The sequence below is a fragment of the Lygodium microphyllum genome, chromosome 20 (assembly GCF_053477565.2).
Source record: "Lygodium microphyllum isolate KBCC chromosome 20, Lygodium_microphyllum_v1.1.10, whole genome shotgun sequence".
Lineage (NCBI taxonomy): Eukaryota > Viridiplantae > Streptophyta > Polypodiopsida > Schizaeales > Lygodiaceae > Lygodium > Lygodium microphyllum.
Window position 1 is genome coordinate 121,687,440 of NC_141154.1, and position 19,512 is coordinate 121,706,951.

A 19,512-nucleotide genomic window follows, 5' to 3' on the forward strand; every position below is an offset into this window, starting at 1 on the left:
TGATGGCCTTTTGAGCACAATATTTCCTTTGAGCTCCATACAAGTAGTAGAATCCCTTGGAGAACCAACACCCAAACCTCAAAAGTTGGAGAGCCCATAACTCCTCAAGGAAGACACCATCACATACCTTGGAGGCCTTCTTGTGAGTAGGAATTTAGGGAGGAAGATGTAAATGACGTGGAACAATTCCTTGAGTATGATACATGTCAAGAAAAAAACAATGAGAATGAGGAAGCATCCATAATGTTTTTCTCTACTTTTAATGATTATTCTACTTCTAAGTCATATATGTAGGAATCTCATATGGATGCAAATATCGATGATAATGTGAATCAAGAGCTAGACACACATATCTCTTATGATGGCACCCATCTAGATCTAGAAGATGATGTTCGTAGCGTCAATGTCCTTGGAGTGAAAAGCCAATTTGCATTGGTAGATCTTCTATTAGATATATTACCAACCCAATTTGCATCTATATAACCCAAACACCTGTATATTCTTACTTGCCTCATACAAAAGTCTAGCCAAAGGCCAAAGATGGTCATGATGTGATTTCCATGGAGTTGGTTCATGACAAGCATTGGGATTCAAGTATGACTACTTTTTGTGGTTAGGGATTGGTACACTCAACATTGACATCAGTGTCTAGGCATGCTTGTGGTGGCTTGATCACCCACTAATTGGGTATCCATGGTCCTATCTAATGGTCATTGTTATATGTAATATGATGTGTCATTATCATTATATATTTTATTTTATTGATCACCCATGATTTAAGAGAGGGTGTTAGCAAAGTACATCTCATGGGTGCAAGAGTTTGGGCATTACAATGCATTTCTATTTTTATACCTGAGTATTTTTATGCTAGCCAAGTTGTATTTTGGGCGCTAGTTTTTAGCTAGCCAATTGGTCATTTTTAAGGCATTATTTTAGCATATTTATATGCTTCCCCTCTCCCACTATTAGTTATAATTAGATGTACATCTAATCATCACACTACTTCTAGGTAGAGAGAGAAATACTATACACATTGCTAATGAGTCATGCCCAAGCCTTTGTATTATTCTTGTGCCGTGGTATATGGATTCCATTTCCTAAGATGATTCTCTTTGGATTATTGTATTCTTGCAATGTTCTTTTCTATCTTTTGTGTTCTTGTAATCTAATACCTTGGTGTCTGTTTGCTTCCATTGCTACATACTTTTGTGACAAATTCATGCATTATCTACATGAAAACACGCACCTTTGTTGCCTATAATCCTCAAACTTGGAAGTTGTCTAGATTTTAATGTGAACACAAGGTAAATTCATATTGATGAAAATCTATGATAGAATCCAACCTCCCTCCCCCATGCTATTTGTAAATATTTGTCTCATGGGAACATATATGCCTTTAAGTATTGATTCCCCTCCCCCCATCTTCCCCCCACCCATCCCCTTTCCACCCCACACCCCTTGCCTCCCTAAAAAAGTGTGCTTCTAAAATTTTTTGAATAAAAAGACCCTAATGTAAATTTTACATGAAGTGCATTTATAAACCCCTTATGTTTTTGGAAAACTATAAGTCAACATAATTAAATACCCTTTCTTTTGAACTCACGCAGTATATTACATGTTCTATAAGGTGAACCACCCCCCCCCCCCTCGAGGTTGAGTGCTAACATTGGGGATGAGATAGAAGACCCTACTATGTTCAACAGGATAGTAGGGAGTTGGATTTACATGACTATCACAAGGATAAATTTGAGCTATGCTATTGGCCTTTTCAATCAGTTTGTGAAGATGCCTAAAAAGCCTCATTTGGATGCAGTTAAATGTATATTGAGGTATGTGAAGTCCACTTTGCATTATGGACTTTTTTATGAGGCAGGTAAGGATGTACCGGTCTTTGGATACATAAATGCAGATTGGGTCGGTAGCATGTTAGATAGAAGATCTACTAGTGGATTCATTATACAAAATTTACTTAATACTTGTATGCACAATTTCTAATCCTATTCTTTTTACGATTATGCTATTCATAACCCCTAAGATCGATTACTCTATCAATGAATAAGGCATACGCAACTAAGTGTAATCAACTTCCCTCGATACATGCATTTTGCAAACTCCAACTTTTGAATATGTGAGAAGGGGCTTATCCCTTCCCATGACCTATTCTCGTATATCATAGCATGGGCCTAATGTATCTCATGCAAGAATCAAAGCAAGCTTCTATCATTTTAGAAAAACATTACTTACAATCGGAACCGCAGTTGGATTGACAAAGATGCCTTCACCCAAAGGTTCGTTGCTGGTTGTAGAATTGCCATCCGTATGCGACATTCTTTACTAGAGGCCATTGTCCACAAGTAGACTCAAGAGATTAAGAAGGCGGAATATATTCGAGGTGCGAGAGCGTAAGAGAAGATGGCTACATTGAGGATCAAGATAGAGGGAATTGTGCAGCCTCTTGGGGTAATCTTCTCTCTCTCTCTCTCTCTCTCTCTCTCTCTCTCTCTCTCTCTCTCTCTCTCTCTCTCTCTCTCAAGCTCTATCTCACAATCTCTTGGAGGGGTATCCTTCTCTCTACCTCTCTCTCATAGCCTCTCGAAGTCTCCTTATGATCTCTTGTGCCTCCCCATGCCTCATATTTATAATGAATTAGAGAGGAGGGGATGAGGTTGAGAACAAGAGTTCTTGGTGGAGGGAATCTTGGAAAACTCAGTGATCTGATGCTTAACTCATAAATCTAATGGTTCCATTGGCTCCAAAAGGGGGGTAAAACCCCAAGACACTCCAAGACACTTGGTTGGAAAGCTTTTAGATCACTCCTTCTTTCTCTCCTTGTTCAAAGTATTGTCTATTGCCTGTAGACTGCGATCGCGGCGTGCGTGATTCTGCCAATCACTTTTTTTTTAAAAAAAATCTCCAAAAATAACTAAAACATCACATGTCTTTTCTTTTAAATGACATCCAATTCTATCTTTTTAGGATAATATCTAAAATATCTAGAATATGCTAGTTTTGCCCAAAATCTAATATTTTTGGACCATCCATACTATACATATTAATACTAGTGATTAATATGGCTCATAAGTCTTGTCTACGTTGTAACTTCCGTTGAAGGGTGGCTACAATCTTTGTCAATCTGAGAAAAATATCAGATTTATGACTCTTGATTTTTTTAAACATATATTTTTTCAAATACAAATCATTAATTATTAACATTAGTTAGTTTTTGCCTTAGTTAGTCTTTAGTTAGTAAACTTACTAGCTTACTAATTGATTGACTAACTTTCAAACTAACCAACTAATTTTTATTGCATGGAAATATTACATTCTCCTCCCCTTAGAGAAATCGATATGTCCTCATCTCGAGAGAAACTATGGAAGACAAGCATTAAAGGGGCTTAGGACATGTGGGTTAGGACCCACCATGCATCCGCTACGCTACTCTTAATCTTTCAGGTAATGCAACTCATATTATTACAAGATTAGGATTTATTCTCAATATCAGTTGTGTTACATGTCAATTAAGCTTCTAGGGATTTTAGTCATCCTGATAAGGTGTAGTGGGTTCTAGGTCTTCGTCTTCATCTGATTCCTCTATATATCCATAGATTGCACTTGTGTAGCTTCGTTTTCTTGGCGGCTCAATGTCTTTTGGACTTAGATCAGGAAAGTCTACTTGGATGTGTCCTAGCTCATTAGAATGGAAGCATTGATGGTAGGGACATCTCTTATGGATGTGCCCTATCTCCCCGCACACATGGCATCTTTTACCTTGATCTCGGGAGTCATCTTTGATACAATTTCTTGATTTAAGTTCTTGGACAATTGGATTCTCTTGGAGTAATGCATCTTGCAAGTCCATTGGACGCATTGCTTCAAGATGATGGTTTAGAGAAGTGTTCAAGCCATGGCAAAACTTGGATACTTGCTGCTCAATATCCATAGGTGGTGCGTATTTTAGTAGGGTTACAAACTTTGAGTAGTAAGCTTCCATGGTTAATTCTAGCTGCTTGAGCTTGAAGAATTCATTCATCTTCAAAGTTTGGTAGGTTGGCTGAAGGTATCATCCGCGTACAACATCTTTTAGCTGAGCCCAAGTGATAGTGACTTCAGAAATACCTTAATCTTTGCATCATTGCTTCCACCATAACTGAGCCTAGCCAACTAGCTTAAGTTTGGCTATCATTGCTTGATTCATGGAGGTAGTTCTCGAAGCAGAGAAATATTCATCCATCAACTTCATATCTCTGCTTCTGCTGTGACATCTATCCCTTCTCCATCAAACTCGGATGCCTTGATTTTCTTGAGAAGGAACTTCTTCTCTTACATGTTAGCATTTGTGGGTGCAGAAGGTGCCTGGCAATCAAGCCACACCGCTTAGGTTATTGTGCTTAGGATATGTCTACGAACCATACATTAATCAATCATGCATCATTATGAAGTTTGGCTTTGATACCAACTATAACATGTAGGCTGTCCAGGCATGCTTTAGCAATCCATCGAGAAACAAATCTAAGCATCGCGGCTCCGCACTCCCAAGGAATGTTTTAGGGTTTGTCACCTAGGGTTTCGTGAGTCTGCCTCGCAACGAAACATTCACAGCCAAATCCACTATGTGCTACATGTAGAATTCAAAGTGAAAGACTTGGGAGAGCTGAAGGATTTTCCTGGCATTTGGTTACTATAGAAGCAGTATGCAAAGGATATATTGATCAAATATGGAATGCTAGACTCTAAGCCCATGGAAATCCCATTACACCAAAATGTAAAGTTTGGAGTTGATGTTAACAATGAGATATAAATTATTACAATGTATAGGTAGATGGTGGGAAGCCTTATCTTTCTTATGATCATGGATTCTAACCTCAATGACTCAATGGGGCTGATTAGTCAGAATGAAGAAGCCACACAAACCTCACTTAGATACATTTAGGAGGATTATGCGGTATGTTAAGGGTACATGTGAGTGTGGGCTATTCTATGAGTTTGAAAAGCCTCTTGAGTTGATAGGATACACTGTTTCTCATTAGGCTAGTTATTCATATGATAGACGGTTGACAAGTGGATATGCTTTCAATTTTAAAAGTAGAATGGTCAATTGGAGCAGCAGAAACCAGCCTATAGTCGCTCTCTCTAGCACAAAGGTAGAGTATAGAGGTGTAACACTAGCTATATGTGAAGCAATTTGGCTCTTGAAATTGATGAATGACTTGGCAATACACATGGACAAATCAATCACATTGCATTGTGACAACATGAGTCGTGTGCTTCTAACTAGCAATCCAATTTACCATGCTAGATCATAGCACATTGAAGTACATTATCACATCATCAGGGAGATGATGCTTGCAAGGAAGATAGATTTGATTCATGTGAAGATTGAAGACCAAGTAGCTAACATCTTTACCAAATCTCTTGGTAGAGATAAGTTCATTCACTTTAGAAAGCTACTTGGAGTACATTAGTTGACTTGAGCTTGAGGGGGAAGTGTTAAGAATCAAGCTCATATACCAACACTATAGGATGGATGTAGCCTACTAGTTGTCATCTGTCATGTGTGGTTCAATAAGTGAGTCGGTATGACACAACCATAGTTACTAGTGTTTAGTTAGTAAATGACCTATCTTACTTCAGTTATGTCTGTGACTTAGTTGTGCTACACTACATCAAGGAATAATTATGAAATGAGGGCACACTACCCTTTCTTGAAAGTGGCTCCATCCTATTTCTATCTATCTCTCTCTCTTTGAATAGTTGGCACCCTCATCATCTCCTAGATATGTAACGTCCCTGCCCGCGTAGGAATCCCCCCCTTTTTTTAGTTAATTAAATTTTTTTAATATTTTCCCCCTATTGTCACTGATAGGTGGCGGGGGGAAAGAAGAGGAACTGGAAGATGACAATGGGGGGGGGGGGGGTTTGGCGTGATGATGTCGATGGGAGGGAAGAAGATGACAAGAAGCAAGTTGATGATGATGAGGGGGGAGGCCATGGGCCTACCACCCTATGACTCCCTCAACCAATCGTGGCCAACTGGGAGGATTCCAGCCCCTGCCGCCATGCAAAATAGGTGGTGGTCACTGCCACCACCACACCACCTTCTCCCCACATTCCCCCCCAGTAATACTACTCTCCCCCCCCCCCCCCCCCCCAAACCCCCCCTCATTGCAAGGGGCATAGGAGGCCTTGAAGGGCTTGACACGCACAAAGAGAGAGAGAGAGAGAGAGAGAGAGAGAGAGAGAGAGAGAGAGAGAGAGAGAACGTTCTTATTCTCTTCCTCTCCTTAGAGGGTGTCCATAGACATCCTCTCTTTCCCCTTTACCTGTGAATCACTTTACCTTATCCCACGAGATTATCCTCCACCCATAGCTCAATTCTCTCCCCAAATTGGGCCCGTTAATCGAGTAAAAAGCACTAAAGTCTTGTGCAAATTACGTTTAAAGGAGACAAAGATTGAGAATGTCCCTCAAGTGGAAATTGTCATGCGCAAATGGAAATCCTTCAACGAGCAACGAAGCTTTGTGCGAGGGCATCACTGCCAATCCAACTGTGATACTAGTCGTAAGTAATGAATTTCCAAATTAATAAGTTGTTTGCTTGATTTTTGCATGAGATACACTAGGGTCATATTATGATGCACAAGAATAGGACATTGAAAAGGGTAAATTTCATCTCAAATATTTGAGGATGAAGTTTGTGAAGTTCTTATATCAAGGGAAGTTAATTGCCCCTAGTTTCTATGTGATAAATCCATGCATAGCATAAGCAGAATATAATATTCTAAAGTATTAAGCATCGATAAGTCTTTGATTAGTCCTTACATAGGATAGTATTGTTTAGGGTTTTCAAGGTTACCCTAAGGGTTGTGCACATAGACGGTACATGCATGGAAAAGATTATATGAAACCTACATCGATGGTACACGAATTGATCTTGCATTGAAGTCACGCGTCCATACTATCAAGGTTTTGCGTAAAAAATAGTCAAGGACTTAACTTAGGCTACCAAACCATGAGTTGATTACAACTTGCACAATAATTTCAAGGAATATTACATTGGAAGATAGTCTTGCATCGTTAAAAATTTATATCGCATTCTTTGCCTTAGGAGCAAGATAAATTCAAGTTAAAAATTTTGCACAATATTGTTCTTTGACCCCAAGGGGGAGAGCGAATAAGCGATGGAAATGTTATCGTGACTTTTATTGCATTTCTTGAAAGAGATACAATTGGTTGTTAGTTGATTAAACAACACCCTAAATGCTTTTACATTCAACTGTTTGTTGCATTGTGGTTGGAAGATTATTACAAGTGCTTGTGGTTGATGGTAAATTCATGGCCAAGGTCTGTGATGACAAGTTGACATGGGGATGAAGGAATGTTTTCTTGGAAGATGATATTAGGATGATTGCCTTGATTATGCACGATTCTTACCTAGATTAATTAAGGAAAGTATATTTTGCGTGGGTGGATCATCTCCTGTTAAATGATGTGGATCTAGGGCATGACACAAGCGATGGTGGATGTGGGAGCCTTCGCTCAATCGCCAAGACCCACGGACCGTTTATTGTTCAAGCGTTCCAAGCTGAGCACTAATGGCTACCTCTCACATAACCGACGCGCCATCCATATCTATGGGTGTAGTGAGCTTACCTCCGTGTCGTTCAAGCTACCTCCTCTCCCGCACACTCCGGTAGCTCCACAATCCAAGTGCGAGATTCAAGCAAGCTCCATCCGCTCTGAGCTCCATTGCCATGAGTAAGACAAGAGAAGAGAACAGAAGAGAATAAGAGAGGAGAAGATGGAGAGCTTCTCCTCCTCAGTCCCTCACCCTCACACACTCACTCCCTCACACTCTCACACTCCCTCTCTCAAGCACAAGCTCAAGCAAGCAAGAACAAGAAGAAGAAGAAGAAGAGGAGAGCCACTTTTTGCCACACACAAGAATGAGCTTCTCATTCACTTTTCAACTTTATATACAAAACCCTAAATCCCTTTTGGGCGGTCATCCCCTTTTTTACATGGCCGCCTGTAGCCTAGGCCCTTTTTCCCATTGTCCTTCTATCTTCCTAGCTTCCTTTCCACCGCCCGTCTACATTTACAAATTGCATGGGTGAGAGCCCAGCGCTCCTTGAATTAAACCATGATGCGCTTTCGCTCTTTTACAATAGTTTGACTTGCACTTTTCCTCGTGCGCCTTTGTCTTCTGTTTCTCTTTGCCTTGGCCTTTGTCTTTATCTTCTATTTTAGCTTTCTGGATTTTCCACCGCTTGGCACTCTTTTACAAGATTTCAGGGTGTGCCTTTGTATTTTAAAATGCGCCTTTCCCCTTTTGCATTTCCCTTGGACTTTTAAGGTTGCCCTTGCACTTTTGGCCTTTTCTCCTCTTCTTTCTTTAGTTGGGCTACCTTTTTTCCGCCTTTGACTTGCATCTTTTTTATTTCCTTTTGCTTTCTTCGTGTTGGGGTTAACATTACCCCCCTCCTAGATGAGTGCCAGTCCCATGGCACTCACCGTCGTAGGTAGCAGGCATTAGCATACACTGAAGACGTGGGTGGCAAGGACGTCTGTGGTTGCCATGATGGAGTGTTGGTAGTGGTGGGGAGGAAGGTCGTTGGGGGCACGTTGGTGGGTTAAGTGGTAGGTGGTAGGGAAATGGGAGTTGGTGGTAGGGCTGTTCTTTGAGGGGGTTGCACTGATGGAGTACAAGTCGCGGTTTGTTTAGGGATTCTGTACATGATGATTCTTGGCAGGCTTACAGGGTGATAAGGATAGGAATTCAGAGTTGAGTGTTGATGAAGAGCGAACAACACCTTCGTTGGAGTCTTCAATACCTGCAATTGGAAAACCTCTCATGTGGTCTCTCCTTAAGGGGTAGTTCTAGTCTTCTTATCGTGCACAATACATATTTTGATTAGTTTGGGAGACAGGTCACAAGCCTGGAGTATTGTCTTGCACTTGAGGACCCAAATTGTGTATATACTTCGGTGCAGATATTATGTGAGTGCTTGTGCATACTTAGATATTACGTAGTTAGAAGACCGCGAGCTAGTTTCTCGTAACAATGCGCGGATGAAGCAAAGTTGTCCATGTTGAGAAGAAGTATATATGAAGGTATATGAGACATCCTTTGCATTGTGACTGCACAATGTAGCATAATTGAATACAGGGACACCGCATTTTTGGTTGTTGGAAGCGATTGGACTCACTTGATGAGGATGGTGTACTTTTCATGGCCAATCGTGCAGTGCTTACCACCACTGATTGCAATGGTACTAAGGCAGAGTGCAAGAGAGAATTGTGCAAGTGGGTCAGGGTGACAAGTCTAACCATAGGTGAGACAAGCTCCCTAGGTATGTCCTACCCTTGATGTGCCCTGAACAATTGTGGGTGATGCTAAAGGGCTAGGGGACTAGGGATGGAGCCAGTCGACCAAGGTCACTGGACGTACCTAATTTGAGGACCCCTAGGTGCTGTGCTGTGATCGTGGGTGCTTCTTATCTTTTCGTTCGTTTTTTTTTTTTGGACTTGCCTGAGTACAACCATTACAATATGTTGAGGCTATCAGCCTTTCAATGGGTTGGAAAATGTCAAGCTTCGAAGGCTCAAGAAATGGATATTGGAGTGATGATTGTGCCCTAGCCTCATTGTTAGAGAAGCAGTTGTTGAGATGGGGAGATATACTTGAGATATTGCAAACCTCCTTGCAACACACGTGATGCCGGTACAATTGAGGTAATGATTGTCATGAGCCAACTATAGAGCTTGACCCAGAAAGGGGGCATGGCCCATGAATGTGCGTTGGGCCATGTGATGTGGGTGGTCGGCAAGGGTGATTGTTGCTTTCGGCAGCGTGGCTTTGTCGCGGCTCTTCGTGGGGTCAATGGTCTTGCGGTGATCGGGCACTGAGCACTTTCGCACAAGGACCTGTATTATCTTGCATCCACTTGTCACTTCATGAGAGTATATGCTCACTTGTGTTAAGTGCATCGAACAAATGCAATCATGATAAGACATAGTTTTTCAGAATTCCATGATGTCCATTGGGATGCCTATTTCGTTGCTTGTTAAGGTCGCATACATTAACGAGAAGTAACGGGAATGTGTACAAGTGGGGATCTTGCTCCTTTACTCATCAAAAAACAAAATGTTCTGGCATGCTGACTTGTCGAGCTACTTGTACATTATAGGGATTCAGTCGTTAGGTGCGAGGCGGGGTGAGTCTGGTTGGCTAGGCGACCGGGGCGGTGCTAGTGTGGGGCTCCCGTGAGGCTGGGCGGGGAACATGTCGGCTGGGGCATGAATGGTGTAGTCCCGGGCCATTGCCTTTTCCTTATTGTCTTTAAACAATGCACTAAATTCTTCCCTATCCCTGTCCGCTTTGTCACTTCGTGAGCACCTGGTGCCCGAGCGTGTGTTGGGGATTTGTGTAACTGGCATTGCCATATGCTGTGTGTTTCTTTGAGTCGCGATACTCTTGGATCGGGTATTCTTCGGCCTTCATCCGGGACGGTGTCGTTTAGGGCCTCGCTTCTTTGCGTACCTTTTGAGGGTGGGCACGTAGCACACCGGTGGAGGGGCACGTGCCGCATGTTCCCGTCAGCTGCGGAGAGCGTCCTTGCAAGCTAGCTATTTTTTGCTCTCCATGCTTTCCTCGTAGGGGGGCCTGTAAGATGCGAATGAAGGATTAGGATTCGTTTCATGATAAGATCATTCATATGTAAGGGATTATGTTGGGTCGTCAAGCGCATAGGACAAGAAGGGGAGGGGTAGTGCATGCAGTGATTGTTATAGAGGTATGGCCCCCTTGATGTATATTTAGCCTCCTGCCATTAGCAGATCTTGGTTCACGTCGAGTTACGTTGGCTGGCGATCACGGATTTAGGCAGGGCTCCTCCCCGGAAGGGTAGATCGAAAAGGGAAGAAGGTGTATAGGAAGGGACTATACCCTGTCTACACCATCAGAGTTGTTGGTCAAGGCTCCCTAGGGCAGTAATGTGGGTTGCATGCCATTTAGTTGGAGATGGGGATGGTCACCCAGCTTTTAAATGCATGATGAGAGGAGGATTTGAGAAGCTTAGCCTATCAGACCCAACTCTTCTCCCTGCGCTTGACTGTCATTGCTTGTGTGTGTTGATATTGTGTATACATGGTGACACAAACATCAATGTTTATTTATATACATATTTATGGATCCATGTCACTTCACGAGGATAAGAACCAATTGTAGAACTCACGGTTGTACTGGAGCACGGCACACGCATTCAGCACTCATGCCAGCTTACTTAGTATCGATAGATATTTTGCCACATCGAGCAGCATGGAACCTTGTTTGAGTCTACTGGCAATGTGTAACTCCTCCTCAGTGAGAACCTTATCAATCAAGGGGCTCTCTAGGCTAGTTCCAGCTAAGTCCATACCCCGAATGCCAGTTAACACTCGAAGGGAAGTTGGTGCCACATAGGTTGGGTCTCTTTGAGACCGCCATTTGGCCAATTGCTCCTCAGAGACTGTCATGAACCGAGCCCCAAGTTCGGCCATTGCAACGCGGTTCTCACACCAACGCTGTTCAAATTGACTTCAGCCCTTTGTTAGTCACTTTATTTGCTCTATGTCTACGAGATTCGGTCGGGAGAGCACTTCATTGAACGTGACAGTTAAGCACAATTCGTCGGCTTCCTCGTCAGCGATGAGTCACATGCGTTCATACAGCAGCCTATCATAGTGCTCATTAAGATGTTCTTACTCCTCCCAGGATAGAGGGAAGGGCAAGTAATCTCCAAGCTGCTCCTTGGGGATTGTGCCCACGTCCGCAAGGACGTAGACTCTTGCGAACACCTTGATCTTAGCATCCAACTTAGATAAGCAGTCTGCGACACTTCTATGTTCAACGAGGGCTTGCTCGGTTGCCATCTCATGCAAGGTTCTAGGAATTTGTCTAGGCTTTAGCCTAGCTAGGGGTTCAAGCCTAGATGAGTAAGATTGGTCAACACTAGGATTGCTTATGCTCTCAGGGATTGTGTAGCTTTCCTGGGGTTTTGCTACTATTTTGTCATGGTTCTTCTTGGGTGTGACTGGTATAGATTTGTCACCGTGTTGTGATGACGTTGTATCCACTCTTGATTGATCGACGTGAGTTTTATTGTCAATGGATCGTGTGCTGAAAGAAACTGTTGATGGCAACGGTTGCTTTGATTTTTTAGAGCACACAGATGTGTCTGAGGGTTCACCGCGATTAGGAGAGGAATTAATGGGTTTGTTGGTGGATGGACTCGATGCTTTATGCATCAGCCCTCCGGTGCTCTTCATCCCAGTGTCCTTGTGGTCCACAACCATCAGCAACTGTTGTTGTTTTCGTTGTTTTCTCCTCTTTTTCTTGGTCCGTGAAGGTGCATCTCTCATTGACTTAGAATTCTGGACTAGGTCAACTGTTGATGTGCTTGGTTGGGCCTTAGCATTCTCTTTCTCTAGTGTGTCCTTATGGGTCATAGCTGTGGCCTGCTGAATAGCCCTGCTAGGTTGTGAGGGTACAACTACCTCCCTTTTTGGAGAGTCTAGCTCTTCCCTTCTGTTTAACTCCTCCAATCTAGGCTTTAGGCATTTTGGAAGTGCTGGAGTTGTTAATGAAGTTGGTTGCGACACCTCCTCCACATGTAAACTACTAAGGACACGTTGCACAAGGGGTGTTGTCACGGCCAAGGGCTGTGTGACTGCTGTGATTCCTGATTGGAAGTAGGAGCGGCTAGTCCAGTGGGCTGGCTACTTTTGGTGGATTGCGGTGTTAATTCCTTAGGTCGATTGGAAGTGGTCATGCCTTTTGTTGCCTTTAGAGCCTTCACTTGAGTATCAGTTGAGCTAGCCACGGTGGATTGCACGGGCATATCCCTAAGTTGAGAGCCAAGGGTGGTGTCGTGTCCTGTCTCTTGGACATTTGGAAGCTCTGATGTAGGTAGGAATTGGGATCGAGTAGCCGCACTTGACGACTATTGTGCTTTCTGTGTCCGTTTAGGGGAAGAGGGTGTAGGAGACTTGGGAGTCCTAAGTGGTTTTGACTCTAGCTGGGAGATTTGTTCGTGGCTGTTTGATGATTTTGCTATTTGCTTTGTTGAGCATTTAACCTTACCATGAGAAATGTTGTGCCTATGATGCTTGCTATCCTCTTGGGGAATCAAAGGCTCCTTGGGCACTAGCGGCTTCTGCATATCCTCAATGATTACATCTGGCATCTGCTTGTCAAGCACGCTAGGCTGAGGATCTACCCTCCGATTGGTCCCGTTTGGTTTCTTGATTTCGACCATGAGGGGCTCAATCACTCCACTATTGTTGACTCGAGACTTGGTTTTTCATTTAGATCTCCTCCTACGCTTCTTTGCTCTTGATACAATCTGGCCTTCAGTTGATAGAGGCGATTTAGCAGAGGATTTTGGTACCCAAATCCATCGGTTACCTGCGTAGTACCCTTGCGCACATAGCAACGCTATGGATATCCATCGCGGCACTGTGCTGACCTTCCATCAATGCCTGGTCTATAAGGCTTGGGCTTCCTTTGGGGTCTTCTACGATATTTGTCAGTCCCAAGGCCGTCCTTGGCATTGTCTCCTGGCCTTCTTGTTTCCGGCATGGCCTCATTCACTGGTTCTCATTGTTCGACCTGCGCTTGTATTAACTCTTCCAACAAGTCCTCGCTCTCGTCAACAGGCTTGACTGTCATGTAAGCACCCTGCTCGCCTTTCCCTCGAGGTTCGATGAGGTCACCCTTGCTAAAGGTTGTGACTATTCTCACACTCGGTAATGTCAGGTGTATCCTCTGTGCTACATAGTCAGCCTCACACTTGGTCACCCTTTTGAAGGGTCTTCCTAGGAGGGTTTCTTTCCCGCAGCTAGCACTATTTGGAGGAACATGAAATAGGATAGGAAAGCTTTCCATTTCAATTGTCACAAGGATTTTGCACTTCCCTATGAGTGCTTGTGGGTGTCCCCCATAAGGGCTAAGAGTTACACTAGTCGGTGTGAGCTCTGGTTGGCCTAGTAGGGTCCATAATTCATAGATCAAGATGTTAAAATCTACTCCTTCATCAATCATAGCATTGATAGTATGCTCTCTTTTCATGGTGAGTTTGACCCTAAGATAAGAAGGTGGTACTATGCCTTCATCTTCCGGGTCCTGGCTTGTAAATTTAAGCCTTTTGACAGATGCCCTTGAGCCCCCAACTACACGACCAGATGTGGATTCTCCACTGGTGCCTTGGATCGTCGGTGTAGTGCTATTCAAGGAGCATCTATCGTCAGGATTGTCATATCTAGTCATTCTCACGATTGTAGCTTGATGTTGTTGCTCTCCGCCTTGACTAGATGCAGTCCGAATGCAACTTGTATGTGTTTTTGCGGTGTGGCCTTTTTGCCTTGTTGGCTAGATGGGCCTATTGAGGTTCTAGGGTCTCTGTTGGTCTCTATTTGGGCACGGGCTTTTGGTTGCTCTTTTGCCAGGACGAATCCATGCTCATGTAGAGCTATTGCTACACTAGGGTCCAATTTGGAGGACCTATCACGACGTGCGTTTTCTCTCCAACCTACTTGGGGGAGGTGCAGAGGGGGTAGGGCCCGCTCTGCGGGGGTCCTCTCCTGTGTGCTTGCGCTCAATCAGGCTTTCAGTTTCTTTAAGTGTGCTTCAAGTGCAAAAATTCAGGGTGAGGGTGGCAACTAATTTCTAAGCGTCTTACGCACTCTCGCGTCGCTTTGGCCTTATAGGTTTGTTGGTCAATTTTCTGGTCGTCTTGGCCGGTTTAGCGGCTTTCTAATATGTTGCAGCGTTCATTTTTGGCCAATCAAGTTTTGAAACTGAGCAGTTTGCGTCTAAGTCTTTGTGTCTCGTAATTGCCTACCCCGGGCTGCAAAGCGGCTGTTGCTACGGTTTTTTCCTATTACATGTGCCAAAACCAAGTTCTGAGCACTCGAAGGATTTCGACAAGTTACGCTAATGTGTGTTTGCCGGGTTGGATCAAATTTTTGACAAATTTGACAAAAAGTTGTATTCGGACCAACTAGTCTAAATTGCAGGGTTCGAGTGGGTCACTCGGACGGGCCGAATGGCACAGGGTCAAGGGCCAAATCTCCAGATCTGACTCGGACGATTTTTATTCGGACAGGCCGAATGACACGTTCGGACAAGATAATTCGGATGGGTCGAACCGCTGTTGGCCGAGGGCCGAATCCCAAGTATGGCCGAGTTCCAAATTTGGAACTCAGACGGGTCGCTCGGGCGGGCCGAATGGCGCAAGGCCGAATGTGCCACGTGGTCAAAAAGCTCTGGCTTGAACGGACGAGTGGGTTGACTTGGACAGTTGCCGACTAGGGTTTCGGGCCAAGTGGCTGACTGGTAAGGGGCTGAAGGCTGATTCTGGGACTCGGCCTAGAAGCGACCACTCGAATGGGCCGAATGCGGCGCGATGGGAACAATGCAATGCCGATCTTGCTCAATTCTTGTGATTTCCTCCACCATCCCAAGCACGAACCTCCAAGTCCTATCTAGAATGATAGGGGAAGGGTTTTATGTACCTGGTTAGCGTGGTAGGCTCGTCAATGGCTAGATCGGGGCAGATCGTGTAATGGCTCCCTCTCTCTCTCTCTCTCTCTCTCTCAAACTGAACAGTCACAAATGAGCTCTTCCTTGGCCTCTTGGCTCTTATTCCCTTTCCGGGCATGGTGTTGGTGCCCCCAATCACTCACATGCCAACCTTAGGCATCACTAGCAAGCGTTTTGCCAATTCTTGTACAATTTTTGCCCTGTTTTGCAACAGTAACCCCTGGTGCTTGTTTTCCTTGTTTTTCCTTGTTTTCTCCTACTCTAATGCATCCAAATCACAAAGTAAATACCTACACTACTCCATCTCTCAACATAAACCTCAAACAGAACAAAAACCTACTTGCCAAGGAGATCAAATACCATCTTCAACCCCCTCACTTCCTACCTATCTCAAGCACCGGTTCGGGGAAACCTTTACTTTGATGCTCGATTTGAAGCACGCAAGCGCTGAAGGCTTGAATCCGTATGTCTCGGAAATGGAACCAAAATGTGGGAGCCTTCGCTCAACCGCCAAGACCCATGGACCGCTTATTGTTCAAGCGTTCCAAGCCGAGCACTAATGGCTACCTCTCCATAACTGATGCGCCATCCATATCTACGGATGTAGTGATCTTACCTCTGTGTCGTTCAAGTTACCTCCTCTCCCGCGCACTCCGGTAGCTCCACGATCCAAGTGCGAGCTTCAAGCAAGCTCCATCCTCAAGCTCCACACTCCGAGCTCCATTGCCACGAGCAAGATAAGAGAAGAGAAGAGAAGAGAAGAAGAGAGGAGAAGATGGAGAGCTTCTCCTCCTCGGTCCCTCACCCTCACACACTCACTCCCTCACACTCTCACACACTCTCTCTCAAGCACAAGCTCAAGCAAGCAAGAACAAGAAGAAGAAGAAGAAGAAGAGGAGAGCCACTTTTTGCCACACACAAGAGTGAGCTTCTCGTTCACTTTTCAACTTTATATACAAAACCCTAAATCCCTTTTGGGCGGTCATCCCCTTTTCCCCTTTTTTACATGGCTGCTCGTATCCTAGGCCCTTTTTCCCATTGTCCTTCTATCTTCCTAGCTTCCTTTCCACCGCCCGTCTACATTTACAAATTGCATGGGTGAGAGCCTGGCACTCCTTGAATTAAACCATGATGCGCTTGCACTCTTTTACAATAGTTTGACTTGCGCTTTTCCTCGTGCGCCTTTGTCTTCCGTTTCTCTTTGCCTTGGCCTTTGTCTTTATCTTCTATTTTAGCTTTCTGGATTTTCCACCGCCTGGCACTCTTTTACAAGATTTCAGGGTGTGCCTTTGTATTTTAAAATCGCCTTTCCCCTTTTGCATTTCCCTTGGACTTTTAAGGTTGCCCTTGCACTTTTGGCCTTTTCTCCTCTTCTTTCTTCAGTCGGGCTACCTTTTTTCCGCCTTTGACCTGCATCTTTTTTATTTCCTTTTGATTTCTTCGTGTTGGGGTTAACAGTGGATCAAAGATGAAGACCAAGTTCATAATGACATGGATAAGTAGAGACAAGCTGTTACACAAGTGAAATAGGTTCCAAGATAGATTAGCTTGGACTCATAAACACAATCTTTTGTAGAATCGACAATGACAAGATACTTAACTGAAAGTACAAAGCATCATGATCTTGTATTATTTCATAGTCAAGTACAATGCTTTATAGACTTTGAGTTGTTCCACTCTCCTCACTGTGCATATGGGATTCAGGGCAGCTCCTCTTGGAGCATACATCATTAGTCTATTTCTCAACACCCCCCCTCAAATGATGAGTCCCTACACTTGATGGCTTTTGCCCCCCCCTACATGATAACATGGCTCGGAAGACTAGCTCATACGCAGCCTAGTCAAGTTAAAGCTTGAGACTTTACATCTTTGGTAAGGGTTTTTACAAATCAAATCCACTAAGGGAAATATAGATATCCACTATGGGAACAAATTCTTTAAAACAATCTGTTAGAGTTGTTGATGGTAGTGGAAATATCTTTTTCTTCTTCTTCATTCATGAATTTACTTTGGTGGTGGTCATTTTGCATCTGCTGTGCTCTTTTCTTGTGGAAGCATTCACTGACAATATGGCCAGTTTTACCACAATAATGACATGTCATCTGACTTTTGTTGTCAGTGTTGAATCCTCGACCTCTTCCTTTGGGTCCAGTAGCTCCTCTAGTGTATAAGAGGTTTTCCCTTGAGCTGGTTTCTTTTACATCTTTGCTTTTAAATTTACTTTCTTCATCAAGCAGTGAGTGCTCAATATCTTTGAGTAAGAGACTGGGAACATTACTTAGAGTGGATACAAGGTTCTCATATGGATCCTTGTTTACACTTGCAAGCAGTACGGCTATTGCTTCATCTTCATCAATATTCTTTTTAAGAGTTGCAAGCTGGGTTTTTAAACTCTTAAACTTATTAATGTGTATGCTCATAGAAGCACTGCCTTTGATATCTAGTTTATAAAACTGCATGAGGAGTTTTACCTTTGAGTTCTTTGCTTGGGTACCAAACATTCTATCAAGCTCCTCCCAAGCAATTCTAGCATTTCTAATGCCATATATATGATGTAGCACATCATCACTTAGTCCCCAGACAATGATGCCTAGTGCCTTATTATTCATCTTCTTCCATTCTTTGGTTTTGAATTGGTCTTCTTCAACAAACCCATCTTCATCATCTTTCTTCTTGTTATCTGCATCAGCTTCAAACAGGCCCCACAAGTCCTTTCGCATTAGGTGATACATGGTCTTTTCCTTCCAGGCATGGAAGCCTTCTCCATTGAACTTTGCTATTTGCTCAAGCTCCACCATATTGAGCAGCTCCAATTAACTGAAAAAAGACCAGCAAGGGGAATTTGTGAAGTGTCACAAGGAGGTCAGTGTCAAGACACTAGTTGAGTATCAATAGATACTATTCTTGAGCTTAGTATTGAATGTCGGTGCTTGATCTTCTTCTTGCTTGTTGATTTGAAGTGTTAATCTTGATGGGAACTGAGTTTAGACTCAGATAAGAGTGGCAGTGTGTCCCCTAAGTTGAAGGGAATGAGAATTTGAAGAAAAAATGAGCTTGGACCTTGATGGCTATGGCTTTCTGGATTAGGGTTTCTGTAGCAACCTGGTTTTTTGCTCTGTGTGGACTACACACTTGATCATTCTTACAACTTTTTACATGGAAATGAAGCTTATCTCATGGGACACAAAAGCCCTATGGTGAGTGTGAGAATTGTGTTGCATATTGTGAGTACAGCTGTATGAATCGTCATGCTGTTGCAGATTGTGCCGTTTCTGAAGATCACGCAATGCCGCCTTCTGTAGATGGTAATCTCGCTGTCCGATGTGATAGAAGGGAGCACCTTAAGCTAAGGAGTAACTTTGGTGAAGGAAGCAACAGCTGACATAGCTTTTATGGTGAAATCTGACTACTCAACTGAAGGTAGGTGTAGTTTGGCTATGTCTACCAAGTAGGGCATTGAGAAGAAGGAGTAGGATTTTGGGGTTCTAGACTTGATCTGAGCTCAAATTGAGCTAGGTAAGAGTGAAATGAAGTTGGAGGATTAGTGCCATGCCTGACTGGGATCTGATACCATGTTAAATAATGTGGATCTAGGGCATGACACAAGCTATGGTGGATCAAATATGAAGACCAAGTTCATAATGACATGGACAAGTAGAGACAAACTGTTACACAAGTGAATTAGGTTCCAAGATAGATTAGCTTGGACTCATAAACACAATCTTGTGTAGATTTGAAAATGACAAGACACTTAACTGAAAGTGTAATATTTCCGCACACTGCGTACCGTAAATATTGCCTTCCCACACGCCGTGTAAACCCTGTGCAAGGGTATTCCCTACTTCGTAATTATTTGTAACCTAATCCACACCATGGACGTTCAAAATGAGGTCTTCACGTTGAGAATTAGAGGCCGAGATTGGAGACCGTAA

At 43.5% G+C, this 19,512-nt stretch overlaps 1 pseudogene; it reads left to right on the forward strand.

Annotated features, from left to right (window-relative positions):
• LOC148019327 (uncharacterized) overlaps nt 1-18,962 on the forward strand; it is a 50,677-nt pseudogene extending 31,715 nt beyond the window's left edge.
• Nucleotides 18,963-19,512: the final 550 nt, after the last annotated feature.